Genomic DNA, 13,959 nt, shown 5'->3' with positions numbered 1-13,959 from the left:
TAGTAGGTGCCAGGTGCGCCGGTTTGAGTGTGTCAAGAACTGCAACACTGCTGGGTTTTTCACGCTCAAAAGTTTCCCGTGTGTATCAAGAGGATGGTCCACCACCCAAAGGACATCCAGCCAACGGCAGGCAGTGGTCAAAACGGCTCATTGATGAAAGAGGCCAAAAGAGGCTGATACGAATTGTGCAGAGCAACAGATGGGCTACAGTTAGTCAACTGACAGTCCAGTACAACATTGGTGCCGAAAGACCCATAAAAGAATGCACAACTCTTCGTGCCTTGACACGAATGGGGTATGGCAGCAGACAACTTAACAGAGTTCCACTTCTTTCAGCAAAACACAAGAAACTACGGTTGCAGTGGGCTAAGGAACAAAAACACTGGACACTGGAGGATTGGAAAAACATTGCCTGGTCTGATGAATCCCTGTTCCTGCTGTTTCATGCTGATGGAAGGACTAGGGTATGGAGAAAACCACATGAGTACATGAATCCACCATCCGCGTGTCAACATTGCAGGCTGGTGGTGGTGGGGTGATGGTGTGGGATGTGTTTTCATGGCACACATTGGGCCCCTTGATAAAAGTGGAGAAAAATTTGAATGCCACCGGATATCTGAACATCATTGCCAATTGCCAGCGATGGATCCATCTGCTAATGGATTTTTTCAGCAGGATAATGCCCCATGCCACAAGGCTAGGATTGTCCAGGAATGGTTCCACGAACATGACAGTGCTTACTGCAGTGGCCTGCCCAGTCACCAGATCTCAATCCAATTGAGCATCTGTGGGATGAGATGGAACAAGCTATTCAGAGTAGAGATCCACTACCAGCCAACTTGACACAACTGTGGGAAGCATTGGAGTAAACATGGGCCAGCATCTCTGTAGAACGTTTTCAACACCTTATAGAGTCCATGCCCCAACGAATTGAGGCTGTTCTGAGAGCAAAAGGGGTTGCAACTCAATATTAGGAAGGTGTTCCTAATGTTTTGTACACTCAGTGTATATGTGCACTGTAATTTGATTTTATTTATTTTTTTAACTTTACTGGCTAGGATATGACTGGTACGATTTCCAAACTGTAACACAAGCCAGTAATGCATAAAATTTGCGGGTACAGTGACCTACAGGGGAGGTACTTCTAGAGAATAAAGGCAGTGGCCTGAGGTGAAACATACTATATAATTGTAGACACTGAAGCCAAACATATTTTTGTGTGAAGCTAAAGAGGTGCGGTAGGGTGATTTGCAGCAGTATAACTTTTATATTATTTTTCCCCCCTGATTTTTTTTTTCTTTTGCCAGTATGTCATGTTTTTTCTTAATGTTATGCTTACCACTCCTCTTTAAATGTGTTTAGAAAACCAAGGATCTTTATTTCTATGGTATCACTAATAGGATTTGCTTTTGTGTGAAAAGTCATACACAAAATGATATGGCAACAATTCAGTATTCGTTAACTTTTAAATACCTAAACTATAATGTGTTGGAATGTTGGAAGACTAAACTGTTGCAATAGCTACAGTATATCACATTTGCATTAACACAAAAAGGCATATCGCAGTCCTCATAAATCACTCAAATAAACTTGCCTGTAAATCGCTTGCATCCCATGTAAACACAACTGGAGAGTAAATAGATGTGAAACATTCTATTCTAAATATGTTTTTGTTAATATCTTTGTTTGTTGCCAGTAAAATTCTCTTGTATGGCATTTACCCACAAAGGCCCACAAAAGCTTATGGAGGATGTTTTTTTTTTTTTTTTACAACTCGCATTGTATGCAAAATAGGTGCAAGCAGTGTACTGGCATCCTCTACCACACTTCAAGCCAGTTGAGGCGGTGAACACATTTTTGCATGAAAACAGGGCAAAAGGCTATTTAAATGCCACTTATCACCTAATTATCAAACATATTATTTAAGAGCTAAATTAGAAAGTGTGATGCTTTTTCTGTGCTAAACTAATTTACATTGTTCAGCTGGATACCGCTGTCACCCATTAGTGAACAGTGGCAAGGAAGCCTGTTGTTACTGCAGTCTAGAATGAAATAATAATTCAAAACTAAAAAAAAAAAAGTCAGCAAAAAGGGCCTTATAAAACTATATATATATATATATATATATATATATATATATATATATATATATATATATATATATATATATATACACACACACACACAAGATATATACAATATAAATCTACTATATATCGAGGGTCGCAATATAGCAAGAGAAACATAGAAAAACGAATAGGCTAATAACAAATACTGTACAACCACTTCCTCGTTTTATCGGGGGTGTCAGGTTCCAATATAAATCATCTATGTAACCTGCTTTTTCTAATTTTTTGTATAACAAGCAGCACACCATTTTAATTTGTACTGTAGAGGGTAATTGCTTCTCATCAACTTAAATCTTCAATTAATTTAATGAGTTTTACTCTCCTTTCTCAAATGCACAAACCCGCTGCATTGAAAGAATCCATTCCCAATATAGGAGGCCTGTTGCTAGGGAGCTGGAGTCACTGCCCTATGACTTTGCTAGGGCTTTGTTGCCACAAGTGAACACCTCATTGGCTAAAATAAAAACTGCTTCAGCAAGTAGATATTGGATTTGCTTTGTGTTATTGTGTTAATTGTCTTGTATAATTTTGTTTGTGATGTAAATAAAACAAACAGTAATTCAAAATGAATTTGTCTATGTATATTGCAGCTAAGGCATGTGCAGTTAGACTGTAAAAAAGGGGAGCTACAGGACCATAATATAAGTGAATCCACTGTATAACGAAGGGTGGGTGTATATACATTCTGAGGAAGAACAAGTTTTAACCCCATAGTAAACATTAGGTTAATGTTTACTATGACATCAGAAACTGTTTGGGTCTACTAGTTATTGTTATTATATGAGAAGCACTTTGATCTTTCCCTGTTTAAAGGTCCGTAATGCTGTCAATTGATTTTTTATTCAAACTGTACCATGTCACTTGCCCTAAACTTAGAGGTGATGTGGCACCACAGCCCAACAGTAGTGATTTACCATGCAGTACCACTATAAGGAATAATGTGTTCTGGCTTCTGATGTAAAGCATGAAAATGAATTATATCAAACACCACCAGAAAGACTCTATATGGTTTTTATTTTCACACAATTTGGTCTAAAAGTTATTTACTATGTTGGTGAATGTAACAATGTACTTTTGACATAATTATTATTTTTATTTAGCAGATGTCTTTATCTAAGGCACCTTACAGGGACCACGGTGTGTGGACTACGCGTCAGCTGCAGAGTCACTTACAACAACGTCTCACCCGAAAGACGGAGCACAAGGAGCTTAAGTGACTTGCTCAGGGTTAGACAGTGAGTCACTGGCTGAGCTGCGATTTGAACCAGGGACCTCCTTGTACAAGGCCTTTTCTTTAACCACTGGACCACACAGCCTCCATGAACTACAGATTATCTAAATATCGTTTCTGGATCAGCTTCACAGTTGCACTCTTTCAAAACAGACTTTCTTAAGCTGAAGAATCAAAATATTATCTTGGTTTACTTTGGCCAACTTGAGGCTCTTACCTCTCCCATTACAGGATCAGACCACATAGAAAGCTGTCAGTACAGGGATATCCTTTGCAAAACAACTGAAGTACTAAACACACCTCAGTGTTTTAAGACGTGCTTAGACATATTTATCTTAGTGTAATACAAATTACAACACATGGCAAATAGTTTGCTGAATAAAGTGTAGAAGTGAAGTACACAGCGTGTCTTTAAGGTTCATTGATACTATTTGAGCCCAAGCAGGGGACCAAGACACCATAAGAAGTAACGTTGTTTTTTTTATCTTTCTTTCTTGGGTTTCTGATATGTTATTGTGCCCCAGGTTTGATGGAATGTGTAAACTTTTTCATGTTGAATTTATGTTAAATATGCAGCAGTTTTATGTTAATTGTAATTTAATAACATAAAAGTAATGCCTTTCAGCTAATGTAAAAGTCCTTTATAGGGGGACGCAGCCACTGAGCACCCTTTAGAAAACGGGTCGCCAGAATATAGGGGCCTAGGGATATTAGAGCAGGTACACTTTCAGTGTAAAGGGAAACCTGCCCGCCTCTAGCAAATCTTGCAGAAACTGTAAAATAATTGCTATGGGGCAGTAGATGGGGTCATGACCTCCGGCCATACACCACTTCTGAAAATACCTCCACTTGTGAGCATACATCGCTCTTGTGGAAGAAGCCGTATCGTTCTGCAGTTTACTAACAACCGCATCTGAGAGCCCTAAGGCTGACAGATGGTCGCGTTCAGGGGCCAGACACATAGCTGGAGTCTGCCTGGTTCTGGGTGCCAGATGGTGCCTTGCATCTGACTCTTTTGCCTCTCGCTACCATAAGGTAAGCTCTCTGTGTCACAATCCTGAGCGTGTTTTGAAAGAGCTCCTCTGAGTCGACTGCAGTTCCCTTGCATTCGTGCTGAGAGCTGGCTTGTGCGTACACTGAGCACAAAGGCGACATGCGCACCGAGGCACTGAAGCGCTGGGGATCAGCTAATGCAGCGGTGCCTACCCTAACCGCGTGTAGTTTTCATCCACCTGGTTGGCACGCAGCATACAGGCCCTCTGCCAGTAGACAGTGCTCCACTCTGTTGTAGTCTACGCGCTGCCCCGGTTGTGTGACTGCACGCAGTCCAGGCTACACACCCTTGTCCAGTTGCTGTGATAGACCCTGTATGAAACAACTCTCTCGCTCGAGTTTTCTAGAGCTCCCCTGAAATGTATTGCTGGAAGCCGGCTTGCCACTTCCCTGGAGTCAGAAACTCTGCTTCTGGGAACTCAGATATAAACACTGCACAACTTTGCTATGTTTAATCTTTTTATTTTCAACAGCCTACATCGCTTGCGATTGTAGTCTGCTTTTCTAACCTTACAGCGCTGGCTGTTTTGTGTTTTTTCCTCTGCTGTTGCAGCTAATAAGCTAATAATAAAAGACAAAGAGACGAGTGATCCTCGACCAGGCCCTGGCCCAGAGAGACCACTTGTTCCCTTGGCAAGTGAGACTGAGGCAGCTCTGACATAAAATGCTCAGTGAATACCTACCTAAGGCAGCCATATTCTAAAAGTATTAGTTGGTGGTTGTCTTTGAATTGAAAGGGAACAAAAAAAATGTACAACATCCAGCTCATCAGTTTTTTCTTAGAAGCATCCATGATGACTCATATATTAAACTAACAACAAAACAGCTAACAAAAAAGTACATAACATATACTGAAGTTAAAGATCTCAAAAATATTTTAGGTGGTGGGGTGGAACAGGAGCTTTGACAACCGCATCCCCAGTAGTAGGGAACCATGAGTAGGGAATCAACTTCAATTTCAATGACAACTGTTTTGAAGTCTTCCTCAATGTTGAAATTCATTTTGAGTCACATATATCACTGGAAGATGTGAACTCCAACCCCAACTGAGAAAGTGTGAATGATCTCTTAATGGTCCCATTCAAAGGAATGTGCGTGTGCTGACTTTGCAAGTAATTAACATTAACTATGCATAGGCGATTGGTGCCAGTTCCAATGGGTCAACTTGTTATAGCAACCATATGGTTATATGGTTACACTGAAGTTTTTGTGAATATAAATTACTTCACTAAATTCTTCATGGGCTAGTCTATAGTGCACCCTATTTAACCAGTTAGTTAACATTTCCCAAAAGCTGTTTGAGCTGCAGAGGCACATCTTTCAATGCTCCTTAAAACAATCAATCAATCTTTATTTTATATAGCGCCTTTCGTAGTACTATTCTAAAAAGCCAAAGCTGAATATTAAAATGCCACCTGCAAGCTTTGTTATGGAACAGTAAGCAAAATAAAACAAAAATACATTATAATAATCTTTTTTGCCATATGATGTATTTACATGCCATTACTTTACATGGAGAGCATGTATAATGCTTTCGTATTTTCACCATTGGTTCATATTATAACAACATTATGAACTATATATATATGTGTGTGTGTGTATATATATATATATATATATAATACTATATATAATGTGGAAATATATATATATATAACAATTGATAATTTATGTAATATATATAATATATATATTGATATAAATATTTAAACAAAATTATATAGAACCACATATCCTCTAAATGAAATAATTTACATAACTAATATAATATATTGACAAATATCCTATTTATTTGCTGTTTTTCAATATTTATAATAAACACAGATGGTCATCACAGGTACCTGTTATTTATTTGTTTTATTTATAATGGATAAAGAAGTTGATCAAACTTGTAAGTAAGCACTACTAAAAAATGCTGAAAGGTATGCAAAGAACCAGTGCTTGCAACTTCCCTTAAAATTCTACATTTAACAAAATGATTCTTGAGGCTGAAGCATATAAATAATATACCTGAATACATAAATATAACACACATGTAATAGATGAGATCATATTTAAGTTGCAGTTCTACATACTTTACATACCAAATCCACAGGAGGTTGCAGAAATACATCTTTAAGTCCCAAGTTAAGAAACTCATTTTCTTCAAACGATAATTTCTAAAAAAATTAAATAAAATCTATTTGATATTTAAACCTTAACCTGTTTTAAAGGGGATTCGCTGAAGAACATGGCCAGTTGGAGAAGGAAGTCTGTTATGTAAAAATCTGCAGTGTACATACAATTTTATGACTCTGAACAGCATGTAAAGACCAATAAAATATAAGCTAACATTAAGTATACACTTTCTTCAGGCAGATTGTTTAATGTGAAGCAACTGCTAACATGAGTGCTGACGTGTCTTGTTTGAGGGTAAAGGTCATTTAAAGCAAACCAATGAAGATTGTAAGAAAATTACACAGACCTACCCATTACCCAAATGACGCAAAGGTAGATTATATTGTGACTGTTTCAGATAGCTTAAAATAAGACAGCATGTAAGAAACCATTTTTATCAAATAATTATTTGAATACCTTCAAACCACAACTAGGTTCTTCAGCTTATGTGGGCCTAGCTAGAAGAAAGTGAAAATTTAAATACAATGTGGCATTTCTTGAATTTCTGGATCCCAATTAATACCATGATGCTGTATATTAATTATTATTATATATTTTTTAATATTTAGCCCCCGTGTCATGCATTTATATCTTCATCCTTAAGTGTGAGTAAACTATGCTTGGACACCATTGAAAGGACTAATATATGAAACAAAAGTAACCACATTTTCACATAAAACAGTGTTAACCCTTGTATAAGATCACATTTGCATTATATGTTGTAACACATTGATTGTTGTTGCTTCCTCTTGTTATCCCACCCTGGACACCCCTGAAAAAAACAAGTATTATCTCAAACATAATATATCTAATATCCTTGTTAAATGGTTTAAAAAATACTGCTAAAAAGATATTACAGTTACAGAGCTGTAGGTTATGTGAACTTATTTACTGTGTTATTGACCCTGTGCTTTAATATATGCAGTTTAATTGGATGTGCAGTAGTGTCATTTACATTTTAAATGGTAGGAATGAAACATAAGTCATACATGAACCCGAGCATCTGTTACAGAATTCATGAGCAATAACGAAGTTTTAGTCAGGTTGAGGGCAGGCAGTGCACATATATTGTGGAAACGGTTGGATAATGGGCAGACGCAATAGAAAATATATAGTAGCAAAGGGTGTATATTCGAAATGTACAGCTTCAAAACTCTTACTTCAGCTAAAGTTCCAGACATCTCATAAGTTTTCCAGGCTGCTTCTGTTTTAACCTCTTTGTTGAGGTGATCAGTGTACAGTAGCAATAGTCATCATTTACTTAAGCAACACATTGTTCTGTAAATCATGAGTACAGGCAATTGCTGTGTGGTGGATAAATGCACCGGGAAATGGTCAACTACCAGCTGCAGGCCTGGGATAAATATTGATTTTATTTATGTTGTTGTGAATATTTACAAATATTAAAATATTTCGATTTCTGTTTCAAATATATTTATAAATGTTTTACAGTGACGTGAAAAATAACACATTACGTTTCACAGGAACAAATATTTAGTATTATCACATTAAGTTACACTAACTATTATCCAGTATGCAGCATGCATATTTAGTTTCAAAACATCTATAAATTGAATTGTAACAAGGTTTAACTACACTCATTAAACTGGCATCTGCTAAGTTCAGCATGGCCTATTGTTTTCCACTGTGTGTTTTAAAGACCCTAAAGAATGTTTATGTAATTGGGTAACAAGCACTTACCCTGAGATGCACCAGGAGGTTTGAGGTAGATTTCACTGAGGTGCCAACTTGTTTACAATATTTACAAGTGGCTTTGAATTTATCTGAGGCATTGTCTGTTATAATAAAATGCAAATCTAGTAAATAACATGTTGGGAACATAAGCAAGTACAATGTGAGGGAGTTGAACTTGAACTGGAGACAGGTAGTTTATATATATATACCAATCCCCTTGATTGACTCATAATTGAGATGTTTGAGAAGGTTTTCAAATGAGTAGACTATTAGTTTATACAACTTCTAGGTAAACCAATTACCCAGATGAAGAGATAATAGCTGTAAAGTGATGAGTTAAATCATTGTGTTACTGTTTGATAATGACTCTGTTAAACCTGATCAAAGATACATTACTTGTTTTATCATAGGGATCCAAGCTTTACTTTGAAAATTATTTGAAAGATTTGACCAATAATTTCAAATACATTTGTTTGAAGACAAAATATTTAAATATTTAATATTTATAGATTACATCTCAAATATAAATATATTTGTCTCAAGTCTGCTAACAAGATAATGTCTGATAAGCAGGGTTTTATTGCAACTAGAAACTAGTGAACAGTGCCTTAATCCGTAATTGTTATTTTAAACATTTGAAATCTGTAATTTACATGTTTTTTTTTTTTTTTTTTTTTTTTTTTTTTTATATTTTGCTTCCTTCCATTTCATTTTTTATAAGCAAGACGTTGTATTTGAATGTTCTGTGGTCAACTAGTGGTAGTGTCCTGCAATGCAGCTTCCTGATTGACGATGAAAGTTCTAAAGTTTTTAACCAGGTATTCAGGGTAGCAGCCCATAGGGCAACCTATCTGATTGAGGCCTGACTTATTGCTGATTCTATAGGACTATTTGTTCCCCATTGGGGAATTTGTTGTGTGTCTTTGATATTAAAAATAACTAAATAAATCAATCATGCAGACTTCATGCTGAATATGACTCATCATCTGTAATGGGAAGGGGTTTAATTGGAGGTTGCTGAAGAATACCAGCTGCTTGGTTTTGTAAGGTCTGTGTTAAGCAATAGAAAACAAATATTCTTTCTATAATGTATTGACAAAAATAAGTATTTTTTAATTATATATATAGTCACCTTCCCAACACCATCAAAGTCCTTGATTTTCAGTGCAGTCAAATGGAGATGACAATCATAGTAGTTAAGTACCCTTAGCTTATCTCAAGATTTAGTACAATATTTTTGTTTCAAGTCTGTACTTACTTGTGTCATGAAAATTATGATTTTATAGAATATTCTTACTGCTATAACCTGCAACAATATACAAAATCATTAAAACGTGAACTTTAATCAAAATGATGTACAGTACAACAATGTTACAACTGAATGTTTGTTTTAAAATAGGTATAACATAAAACTATTTAACAGATGATACATACAAGCAAAACAAAAGTCAAAGAAATCCATCCATCATCTGTGTCTGGACAAGTTCTTCAAGTATCCACAATTGTGGGCAAACACTTTCATTTTTTTTAATGTGAAAATGCCGACCATAATTTCTAATCAAAAGGACTTTTACAGATATGTTTCCCTTGTTAAGTAAGTTTTGTGATTTACAAACAACATCAATTGACGACTTCTGGTAAATACCTCTAAAAAGATCCATATATTGCACCAGATCTTCATTTTTACACTATCACAGGATCTTGTCCAAGATCATCACGTTGAAGTGCTGTTAAAAAAAGGTAGTGTACATTATTATAACCAATGGGTATATATGCTAAAATAAATAATTATCTTAGAAAAACATCCCTCAGAGTTTTTAAAATACACCCATAACTATAAACACATAACATGCATTCTATGTATAACATTTACCCTGTGCATTACATACATGACCAATCTTATAAAATATGTACCTATAGCTTGTGTTACATAAAGCTATATTTCATCTTTGTTTTTGTTGATTTTTGCTGCTTAAGCTGTGAACCATGACAGTTATATTCTAATTTTGATTGTTGGAATTACAGTCAGCAATTATTTTTTCAAAATATTAGTATTGGTAAGCACTTTTATATCGCTGTGAAATAAACTAGCTGTGGGAGATAGATGAAGTCTAGGAACTGTGCAACATAATTCAAGTATACCATGCACACACACAGTCTTTATCTAGCTCTTACAAATACAAAAAAACAAAAATAGGTAAAAGGATGTGTGTTATATTCAGCAAATTACAGTACCGCTAGTTTATTTTGTCAAATATTTATTTTCTATCTTTATGCAAGGTGCTATAAGGATATGTGTTATATTTTGAATGGAGATATCAAACGTGCAATCTGCCAGCTATTATAAGACTTTACTGAGAACCAAAAATGGGATTGATTGGCTTTGTCCCCTATGGATATACTATAACCATATAGTGCAGTTTAATATTGTTTTATCAGATATTAAAGGTTTATGTTCTTAAGGCAATAGTTAAACATGATCTCTGTGGGCTACAATTGAATAAAATGATGACCAATTTTAATATTATTAAAACACATCTGCATTAGCCTGCCATTGTATTTGTAAGTTACAGTATGGCGTCCTGGGTCACTTTAGGTCAGTGGTTTCCAACCCTGGTCCTGGAGGGCCCCTATCCAGCAGGTTTTATATTATAGGTCTTTACATCATCAGTGGCTAAAGATCTGGAACACATGTTGATCTTGACTAATTAAGCCAATAATTAAGTAACTGAGAGATTGGTTAAAACAAAACCAGCAGCCACAGTAGCTTTCTAGGATACCACTGCTTTAGGTGATACAGCAGACTATAAATTTAAGATAAATGCCCTACTTAAAATTGTGCTCTCTTTGTTTCAAGTACAGATGCACAACCCTGAGGATCATTAGAACTTGATTCTGTTTAGAGGGTATTGTAGTGGTATGTTCTTGTAAAAATATTCTGGTTATTCTTTTTAAAAATATTAAGATATATTCACTTTGTAAAAAAACATTGTTCGGGTCTACAGGAATATGCATCAGGTAGGAACAGAGAGAGAGAACAGTGCTAAAATAAGTAAAACCCCAGAGACAACATAAATAATATGGATACATAAGATAATCAATAAACAGGCTGAGGCAAATGTTGCACACTATGAGTACCTCAATTATAATTGTATGACGAATGTCTTAAATGGGTATTTTTAATTACATTTAAGTTTGTGCTAGATATGGCAGGTCTAGGGGTTAGAATCTCTGTATAATGAGATAGGTGTGGAAGGTGACCAGGTGTTCATTGATTTATTGAGTGTCAATTAAACCAGGCCACCTGCTATAAAAGAGGAGCTGGGAAGCCAGTTCCTTTGTTCTTTTAGTTTCAGCAACCAAGAGACAAATGTTTTGAGAACCCTCCGGCGGCAGTGAGAAACGGTTGTAGACTGGGAAAACCTCAGATAACCCCAATAATAAGAAAGGGATTTGTTTAGGGGATTCTAATCCCATTCAAACTTTATTTGAGTTAGGAAGAAGATTCCTGGAGCAGGACCTCCCTTTTAGTGGGAGCAGTGCTCAGTCACTGTTTAGGCCAGCTTTTGTTTTGTTACTTGTGCTTGTTCAGTGTTTTATTTTGAACGTTTTGAAATATTGTAAATATTTATAAATAATATCTGCACACCTTCATAGTGTCAACCACAACTCCAGTCTCTCTCCTATCTGTCAGCGAATACTCACGCCCCTATTACATGCAGTTTCCAACTTATGCCATGTCCAGAATACTAATTTACTGAGGTAGGTGCTATGTCATCAGTTTGTAGCAGCTAAGCAAGTAGGGTGATTTGGTTGTATTGGTCAATGGGGCCACTTGTTCTCTGGTTGTGATAGTGATATTGTTCAGATGGGGTGGACTCCAGAGAGGTACAGGTTATAATAAAAACCAATGTGTGGTGATGGACAGTAGAGCCAGACTGTAAAGAAATTGTATAACAGTACTTCAAAATATATTTTACAATACAAAATCATTTACTTGAGGAATATTTTGTCCTATGGTGTGGATTGTGTGACTTAAAATACAGGAGGTCTGTAAGAGAACCAGAAATGTTCCTGTATGTTGTGGTTATAGTTTAGGTAAAGCAGATGTTTTTTGTCTGTTTGTTTTTTTGCTTGCTGACTAATTAGTATAAGTCAAAAAAAGTGTGATATCTAAATGATAAAAAAAAAAAAAAAAAATGCCAGGTGTGATTCTAACTTCATAAGCCATTATGGCTTCCTGTTCACAGGTTTAGCTCGTTCCAGAATTGTTTGTGAACTGGTTGCAATATATTTTATGTAGGCCAGTTCCGTTGTATGGTACAATACTTTGCAGCTGTGTTTTCAACAGGATATGGTTGAGACCTCAGAACTGTTTATATTAAAAACTGACCATTCCTAATCCAACCCTGTGACAGGGTAGCCGAGTGGTGACGTCATGCCAGAAGCAGAAAGACACAGACAATGCAGTACTGCAGGGCAAATAGGCATTGTGGTGTTGTTTATTTTTGAATCAACACAAAAACCAAATAAAAGGGTTAACAAAAACACACTTTGCTCACAGAGTGAAATAAAAGGTTCAAACAAAAACAAAACTCGCACACAAAAATTATATAGGTCAGGCTGGGCAATCGCCTTCACTGTTCCTGTATTTTACTTTTTACTTTTAAAATCCTCGCACATTCCGTTCTCTCCTCCAAACACCCCCTAGTGCAAAGAGCTGCAGGTATTTATGCAGGTGACCATCTCCCGATTAGCAACAAATGAATTACTTAATTAATTAGGGAGATGGCCACCTTCTGCACGAGATTTATAATTACTCCGTGCAGAGGGCGAGCTACCGACCTCGCCTCTGCCAGAACACGTTTAAATAAAACCAAAACAATCACAAAACACAGCATATTTAAATACAATAAATCAATCATAATAATAACAACAATAATTAAACAAATATAAAATAATAAACACTGAACAAAGTGGCGGAGGGGTACCCCTTTCTAAAATAAATAAATACATTTTTATTCATAATACAAAATAAATACATTTTACAGCAGGGCTTGCCCTGCCCCTTTTTATGTCTAGGGCTCCTTGCCCTGTTACAAACCCATACTGCATGTTCTTCACAAGTAATTAACCCAAAGCAACCCAATAACAAGCCAGACATTCAGTTTGTCATGGCGGCAAAATATTAAAAACTAGTGCCTACAGATGTGAACTACTGATAAATAATCACACTACTTGATTAGTTGCTACAATATCAAAATGTCGGGCAGGACATAAGTCAACAATACTGGCAGATATGGTTACCCAAGAGTGTTGACCAACAAAATTAGTTTTGGCAAAGCTTTAACTGGTTGGTTGACTAATTGAGGTTTAACACTAGAACCGCCGAGATTTTGGACTACATACAACCGTCGCACCCGTAAAATGTGTGGCTCCATTTTACAATGGCTTCAATATGAAAATGAAAAACAAACAATCAGCTATAACTTAAGATTTTTATTTATGAATATCATACATAACATTTTCATAGCAGAAACAGAAACACCGTATTTACATTGAAAATGAATCTTTTTTCTTATTTTTTTTTTAAAAAGAGCACATATACATAAACATGAAAAACTATAATAAAATAAACTTTACTCAATACCCTTCTGTGTAAGCAGGTGTAGAAAGCAGTATGCACATAAACAA

The sequence above is a fragment of the Polyodon spathula genome, chromosome 2 (genome assembly GCF_017654505.1).
Source record: "Polyodon spathula isolate WHYD16114869_AA chromosome 2, ASM1765450v1, whole genome shotgun sequence".
Taxonomy (NCBI): domain Eukaryota; kingdom Metazoa; phylum Chordata; class Actinopteri; order Acipenseriformes; family Polyodontidae; genus Polyodon; species Polyodon spathula.
The sequence above is the reverse complement of the archived record's forward strand: the minus strand, read 5'-3'. Positions refer to the sequence as shown.